General features: G+C 40.9%; 1 protein-coding gene across 2 annotated transcripts in view; it reads left to right on the forward strand.

Annotated features, from left to right (window-relative positions):
- LOC147006454 (MAP/microtubule affinity-regulating kinase 4-like) overlaps positions 1–4,342 on the forward strand; it is a 74,166-nt gene extending 69,824 nt beyond the window's left edge. For both annotated transcript variants that reach the window (XM_085868764.1, XM_085868765.1), the window contains one exon: positions 3,574–4,342. The gene's annotated coding sequence lies outside the window, so the exon portion shown is untranslated. The remainder of the gene's footprint in view (positions 1–3,573) is intronic.
- The last annotated feature ends 3,025 nt before the right edge of the window (positions 4,343–7,367 follow it).

Raw genomic sequence — 7,367 nt, forward strand, 5'->3', positions numbered from 1 at the left:
GAGGAAGAATAAGTCAGAACATGAAGTGGATGGGCTTTGCATTTTCAGATGCTTTTTACCTCCACCACCGGAGGTGAAGTTTTCACCCCTCTCTTTCTGTTTATTGGGTCACCGAAACAGGTGACCCTTATTGTCAGTAATTCTGTCTGTTTGTTTGGATGTTTGTTCGTTTGTCATTGGTAGTAAACGTGGGTGGATTTTGACCAAACTCGGGTGGTCGGTACATCTTATGACCGAGTGCTTTGGAAATTGTGATGGTTGCTTGGGATGCTTTGGTTCCCTGGCAACAACCGAAAAACCTTCAAAATCGGTACCGTTCACGCGAAATCAATTCTGAAAGTAATTATCCCACGTATGGTTATGAAATTTGGCACGAATGATCTACAGGTGATGCTCTATCAAATATATTCCAGTTTTTGTGATATATGGAATACTTTACTCGCAGCGCCTCCTACAATAAGGTATGCGTGAAAATTGGCGAAAATTGAAGGCCACCTTGCGACCAGGTGAGTGCATCGATACGAATGAAACTTTGCAGGTTCATGGTACTCAATGAGTACTACAACTTTCCCTCAGGACATATTGACCGATTTCGCTTTGGTCAGGGGTCAAAGGTCAATTAGTGCAAAAATCGATAATATGCGAGAGCTGGAGGTGCCTTCGCGCCAAATGCTACTCCTCCTAGGGTTATGGTGGGATGATCATTAAAATTCAAAATAATCGTCTGGAATACATTCTGCACAAACGATCGAGCCGGCTTTTCAATTTCGATCTTTGTTCACCTGCAGCACCCCCTCGAACTTTGGGAATTTCTGATTTCAAACTGTATTTTCAGTACTTTTCATTCAAATGGATACCAAGTAGTAATCAGAAGATGGAACTGGATGAGATTTGATATGCATACTCTTAAGGTGATTCCCTATCCGCTATATGGCATCCATTTTGCTCTATATCTTTTTTAGTTTCCATACTTGGCGACCCATCGGCTGCCGGCTTGTTTGTTTTTCTGTCTGTTTGTGTGCAAGATATCTCAAAAAGTTGTAGACGGATCTGGATTGAATTTGGTGGGCAGGTTGAGTCGAAGGGCTTTGGGGCTTCTGGGGCATCTCATAAATTTACATGTAAGTGAATGGGGGAAAATGGATAATTGTATTGACTGACACCAAAATCCTCCCAATTTTCCTCATATTACTTTCCCTGATGTTCCGATACAGAAAGGTTTATCCATTTCAATACTTTATTTGTTCAAATGAAGCGCACAAAAGTTCTCTGAAAACACCTCCGCTCTTTGAAAACTTGGTTTATTAATTAATTTGGATGCTCGTTTGCAAGATGAAGCAAGTCTTATGTTTTCTCTGTTCCTGACATTTTCCATAGTCTTTCCAAATACAGTATTATTAATTCATTTTAAAAAGTTCTTCTCAAAATATTTTGGAGCAAGTGTTCTCTTCTCTGTGTTAAAATCAACATACTTTTTCAACCAATGACTGTTTAAATTTCAAAATCCGATGAATTTTATTGACTCAACCCAGCAGATACATGTTGTCTTAAATTCCTTTGATGTAAAACATAATTCCGTTTATACAATGATGTAGTAAGTAATTCTTCTGTTGGTTTGCCTTTTGTAAGAAATGATTGTTGATAACCGCTCAGCCATTCCTTCTTTAGACTTCATTTATCAGGCACATATGGAAGGTCTTTTTGTTTCTTACAGAGTTCTTCAGGATATTTTAAATGAACCCCAAAATAATATCCTACTTTAGCTTCATCAAATTGTTTTTGAGAGGAGATAACAATGTCCTGCAATGCCTTTTCAGAATTTTTCTCCTTAACCCATCTAAGATTTCCAGAAGGTAAAGATTGAGACAAAGCCCATCCATACAAATTGTTAGCATCAAAATACATCAAGTCAGAACTATCTTTTTAACATCACAGTTGGGAAGAGATTTGTTGTTGGCTTTTGCATATCTCTTTGAACAGACGTAATATTCCACCTCTTTTTGCTTTCTGTATGATCCAAAGCATATCTATATCCCCGATTAATTCCAATGGTTGTTTTGTCATTTTAAACAAAGCACTCCAAGCCAATCCTGGACTGTGGAATTGTGAGCAGGGTCTAATCCATTGAGATTTTTATTATGACAGATTGTTCAAAAAGTCTCAAATACATCAGCCAATAAAAGAACATCAGTTTTAAGATACAAATCATGATATTCCCCAAGGTTCTTTTTATTAAACTTCTTCCAAACATTTTGTGCTTGAAGATTATCTTCATCAGTTATTTGACTTTTATTTCACTCATTATGGAAACTTTCCCTTGAGGGAAGTTGTGGTTTTTTTGAACCTCCCAAATGAGTTTACATAATCATAAGGACACGGCAAGTAAGCCTTGGTTTTATTTGCTGTCTCTCTCTTATCATTCCTAAAACCTTCCCTTTTGTGATAGGAGATCAATCTCTTTTTGATTTGAGAAATGTGATTGGAGAACTGGAAAGTTCTTAATGTTTAATTCCAAGTTAGACAATGGACTTCACATAAACTTGAATGCATCAATACATCTGATATGAGTTATGCGAGATGCAGGGATTGTTTTGTGAATGAGATGTGTGGTGGAGTCTGCGGGCCTATGGGGAAGGGCATGGTGATGTTGCATGGTGGGCGTGATGATGGGAGGTGGCCGTGGGGGTCGGCAAGGGATATGAGGTGTGCGCGCCGCCTGAGGCGTCGTAGTAATGCTGGAGTCGGCCGGCTCGTGAGTGTACCGAGTACGGAATAAAGGGGAGCCGCGGGCACAGTACGCCCGCGCTCGCACTCGTGCAACACAGCCCGGCTCGACTGTTCCTCCGCTTCGTGTCTGCCTGCTAAGCATCTCCCATTTCAGTACAGTACAAGATGTAATTCTGGTTTGTGTTAGAAATGGCTGAAATGTCTCCACTGGTTTTACTCAATTCATTTATAAAAAAAAAAGATGTGTCTTGGTGAGCATTGCTGTGAAGATACTGGAATGAAAGAGGGAATCTAGGGAATGGAATAATTGAGATTATAACTCTGATGAGCTGGACCTCCATATTTACTGATGAGATGACAATGGTCTCTTACCTTTTGACCTTCACTAATTTTCTCCTCATAAGTATGACAAATATTGTTTTTCCTAAATTTCCTTTTCTATTCCTTTGTTGAGGACATTGGTTTGTAGGTTTTTTGCCATTACTTGAGATCATTTAATGCAGTCTTTTTCCAGTCATTTCACAAACTATTGGGAGGCATCTTCTCCTCTGTAAAGTTCCAACTTGTTGTATTCATCAGCAACAGATGATTTGATATCACAACAGAAACCACAAGGAGTATGTTTTTGAGATTGATTTGTGAATAATTTATTTGTATTTGGAGAAACAGTGTCTGTCTTTTCAAGGATACTTTCAAAATCAGCATGTATCACAAAAAGATGTGTTATCGATTTGTTGAAATTTTTGTATGATACGTTTGAACCTGCTTTTGGTGAATTGATTCCGGTTGATTTTTGATAACTACAACATTTCAAATCTTAATTTTATCATTATTTTGTATTAACAGAGTTGATACATCTCTTTCAAGGATATATTTTACATTTTCTTTTGTATCGTTGTGATTTGGATAATCCTGAGAAATTTTTGATGAAAGCATTATGTGATTTTTCCTTTGAAGTAAATTAGGGAAGGCCAATGTGTGTTTAATCATTCTTGTAGTTGATGGAAAATTTTAATATCTGAACTTTGTATCCGCTAATCCCCATACATTAACAGATAGATTGTTCATTTTCTCAAATTTAGGAATATATCTCAATGACATTGGAAACTTTAAATCTTTAACCTTTCGTGTAATCTCATATTTTTATAATGAGATACTCTTTCAGGAATATATTTCGGAGGATGGATGTGAGCACGAACAGACCATAGAATACATTTATTATCATTGTTTTGAATATTAACAACTTCTTTTTAGAGCTTTATCTCTTTTGGTAAATGTATGTATGAGGAAGCTTTGAGAGGATCTTATTTTAGGATGTGTACATCCACAAAGATTATTTTTTTGAAAAACAAATCCACAACCTTCCACATTGTCACAAACATTTTGTTCATTTCTCAGAAGTTCATCAAATACATCACAATCTAAGAAATCTTGGAATGATGTGATAAAGTGAGGATTTGTTCTCATTTGGGAGTTTCTTCACCACCTTGTCTTGTCATTTTTATTTTTACTCCCATGCAAAATTTAAAAGCATTGATTTTGCTCAATGTATTTTTAAATTAGAATTTCAATTCTTGGTTTAACCATAAGAATTGTCTCAATGGTTGATGTTGGTGTTGGCACTATAAAGCAAAATATTCTTTTTTAATTTCCTTCAAATGATTCATCAATATTTTCAATAAAGTATCCAAGTATCCCCACTTCATTCTTCTTGTGTTTCTTTTTATGTTTGAAGATGTCCATTAAAATTTCCTTTGAGAATATCAATATTACATGTATCACAATGCACACATTTTAAAGATATTCCTTCAACAGATCTTTTCTGTTTTTGTGTTTGAAGGTGTCGACTGTCATTTAAAAAAAGAATATTAACATTACAGACATCACAATGAGTTGTAGTCACCATATTTATGTGACATAACTTTACTTTGAATAAAATTTTCGTGATGATAATCTTGTGGTAATTTATCGACACTTTTCTGTTTATACTAAAATTTTCTTGATGAAAAATCCTTTTAATATGAAGGTGAATCTTTGCTTAAAACCATTTTACCCACCAAATTTTTTACTTGATAAATACAGTGTGTCAAGACACATAAGACAAGTTTCAATCAATCTCTACATTTGTAAAAGATACTGAGAAATATGTTGAGGATGTAAAATTGAATAAAGATAAATATACCAACTCGTGGATGAGAACAATTATGGTTGATAATATGAATTCTTCAATTTCCTTCAGTGGAAGGGTTTTTAGTATATCTCGAAGAACATCAATTAAAAGTAGCTCAAACAAAAGTTTCTCCTCTCCTTCTCGCAATATATTCAAAACTATAAAAAGCAATGAAACAAGTAAAAGTATAAAAAAAGAAAACCTTCATGGATGAAGCTTGAGAAAGAAAAGATAAGACCATCAGCAATAAGCTCGGAGAAATTTGGATTTTTTTTTCAACAACCCAAAATATGTAAATCTTGATGAAATAAAGGATGTTAATATATCATGCAAAATGTAATTTCGTTCACAAGTAGTTAAGGACCATTTTAAAATTACCTTCAACATAAAAAATGCCGTTGTTGAATCTGTTCATGAAAAAATTATGTGGATATCAATGGTAATATTGTTACGGTTGTGGAAATTCGCATTTCACCAGAAAGAGTCCTCAGGTGAGATATCTCGGTAAGTCCATGTGTTGTTAGCCCAAACCCGTTGTATAGAGGGAATGTGTGTGATTCATCCGGGCTGCAACGCTTTGAGTTAGCCATTTTTCTTTCTCTGTTGTTATTTTCGACCATTAAGCCACCATCAACAACGCCCCCGAACAACTCCACCAAACCGCCACCACCTTCACCTCCACAACCCAACCCCGCAAGCATCGCCTCACCCGCCATTCTCAAACGACGCCTGCCAACCACCAAACAACCACGTCCAACCCTCACCTCAACAGCCACCACCATCTTCGCCACGACCCGCACTTATGAACGCCGTCCACCACGGACCACACGGTGATGATTTCCGCAGTGGAAACTGTCCAGGAACACACGCAGGATTGCCAGAACAAAAGCTCTTGCGGAGCCTGCGCGGACTTTTCCCGCGTGATTCTCCCGCCTGATCTTCCCCGCGCTTTGGAGTGGAGGAAGGGCGATGCAGGTCAGAGGTCATGTAAGGGAGGGGTCTCATTTTGGGGGAATAATTCCCTGGCCCCGAGCCAAAACTGACTCCCCCGGCCCCCGCACGGCACGGGGTGGAGGGAGAGCAAGAGGGCACGCCCCCCTTCGAGAGGCTTCGAGCAGAAGCTCGAAGCGAGGCGGGGCCGAAAACGGGGCGGAGCAGAGGGCAGAACCCGCTCGACAAAAAGGTGGAGAGAGGTCAAAAAGAGAGAGAGCAGTTGGAATTGGAGTGGTCGTGAGTTCGTCGTGAGGTCGTCCTTGGTGGCTCAGTGATAGAATTCTCGCCTGCCACGGGGGAGGCGCGGACGTGAGACGCGGCAGAGCCGGCTGTGGGGCGTGAGCCTACGCATCTGGACGAGGACTGCCGGAGAGGGAAATCGCCGGCCACGAGGGAAATTGGAACCAGGCGCGACCATGCTGAAGTCGCGGGAGAGGGACTCGACAGCGCGCAGGGAAGTCACGACTTTCTTTTCTTTGGGGTTTTGTGTAAATGTGTGTGTGTGGCGCCAGTTCGACAAGTAGAACTGTATAAGTGTTGTAAATAATTCCGCTTTTATTCGGTTGTGGCTCTGCGTCGTATTGCATTTGCTTTTGTTGCATCTTGACTGTATGGCTGTATATACGTGCTTGTCTGTGTGTGTGTAAATAAAGTGCATTGCTTGTTGAACTGTTTTCCCGCTTTGCTTCGTCTCCTTCCTTTTATTGAATCTCCATCTTGCATCACGTAAGGGATTGATAGTGGGTTTAAAACGCCCGGTAATTAATCGGAACCGTCAAGGCCGACGATAACTCCGCTCGGTTATCCCTGTAATACGGAACGAACCGCTTAAGCGGTTCATGTCTGGAGTCGGCCTGTGGCGTGGTATGATTGCCCGGTCGATCATTCTCGCAGGTGCTTAGGTAGGTCAAATTTGGCGAACAACCCTATCCTGCGTGGGTGGACAATTGGCACGATCGTGGTGAGGTTAAACCCCCACTCGTGACTGCCTCCGGGCGGTAGTTCACGGAGGGTCACGACTGAATTGTCCGTCCGGTGGGTGACGTGTCGCGATTCGAGTTATGTGGCCGATCGCACGTCGGCGGGCGCGACCCGCAACACTGGTGTCAGCGAGGGGGAAACAAACTCTCCCGTCTCCAACTAAATTCACGGGAACGGACCAGCGGTGTGCGGCGACCCCCCCATTCCCTCCAAATTACGAGCTTTTTGAAATAATCCCGTTACGAGAAACAAGATAGAGTCTCAAGGCGAGCGGGTGCCGGGGGTAGATATGGATGCAGAATTTTTAGAATCCATGGCCCAGGATGAAATCGCCGTGCAGGACATTCCCATTGTAATGCAGGAACAATCCCCCCCCAACCGAGCCCAGAACCCGAAATGGGCGCGGCGGCGGCTGCGGCGTATGCCACCTCCCCTCCCCCCCTCTCTCCGCTAAAACCCCCCGATCCTTGGCGAATCGGCTCAGCTGAGCGCACCC

The sequence above is a fragment of the Eptatretus burgeri genome, unplaced genomic scaffold (genome assembly GCF_056783735.1).
Source record: "Eptatretus burgeri isolate ZD-2024b unplaced genomic scaffold, Ebu_testis_v1 Ebu_testis_scaffold_3173, whole genome shotgun sequence".
Classification (NCBI taxonomy): Eukaryota; Metazoa; Chordata; class Myxini; order Myxiniformes; family Myxinidae; genus Eptatretus; species Eptatretus burgeri.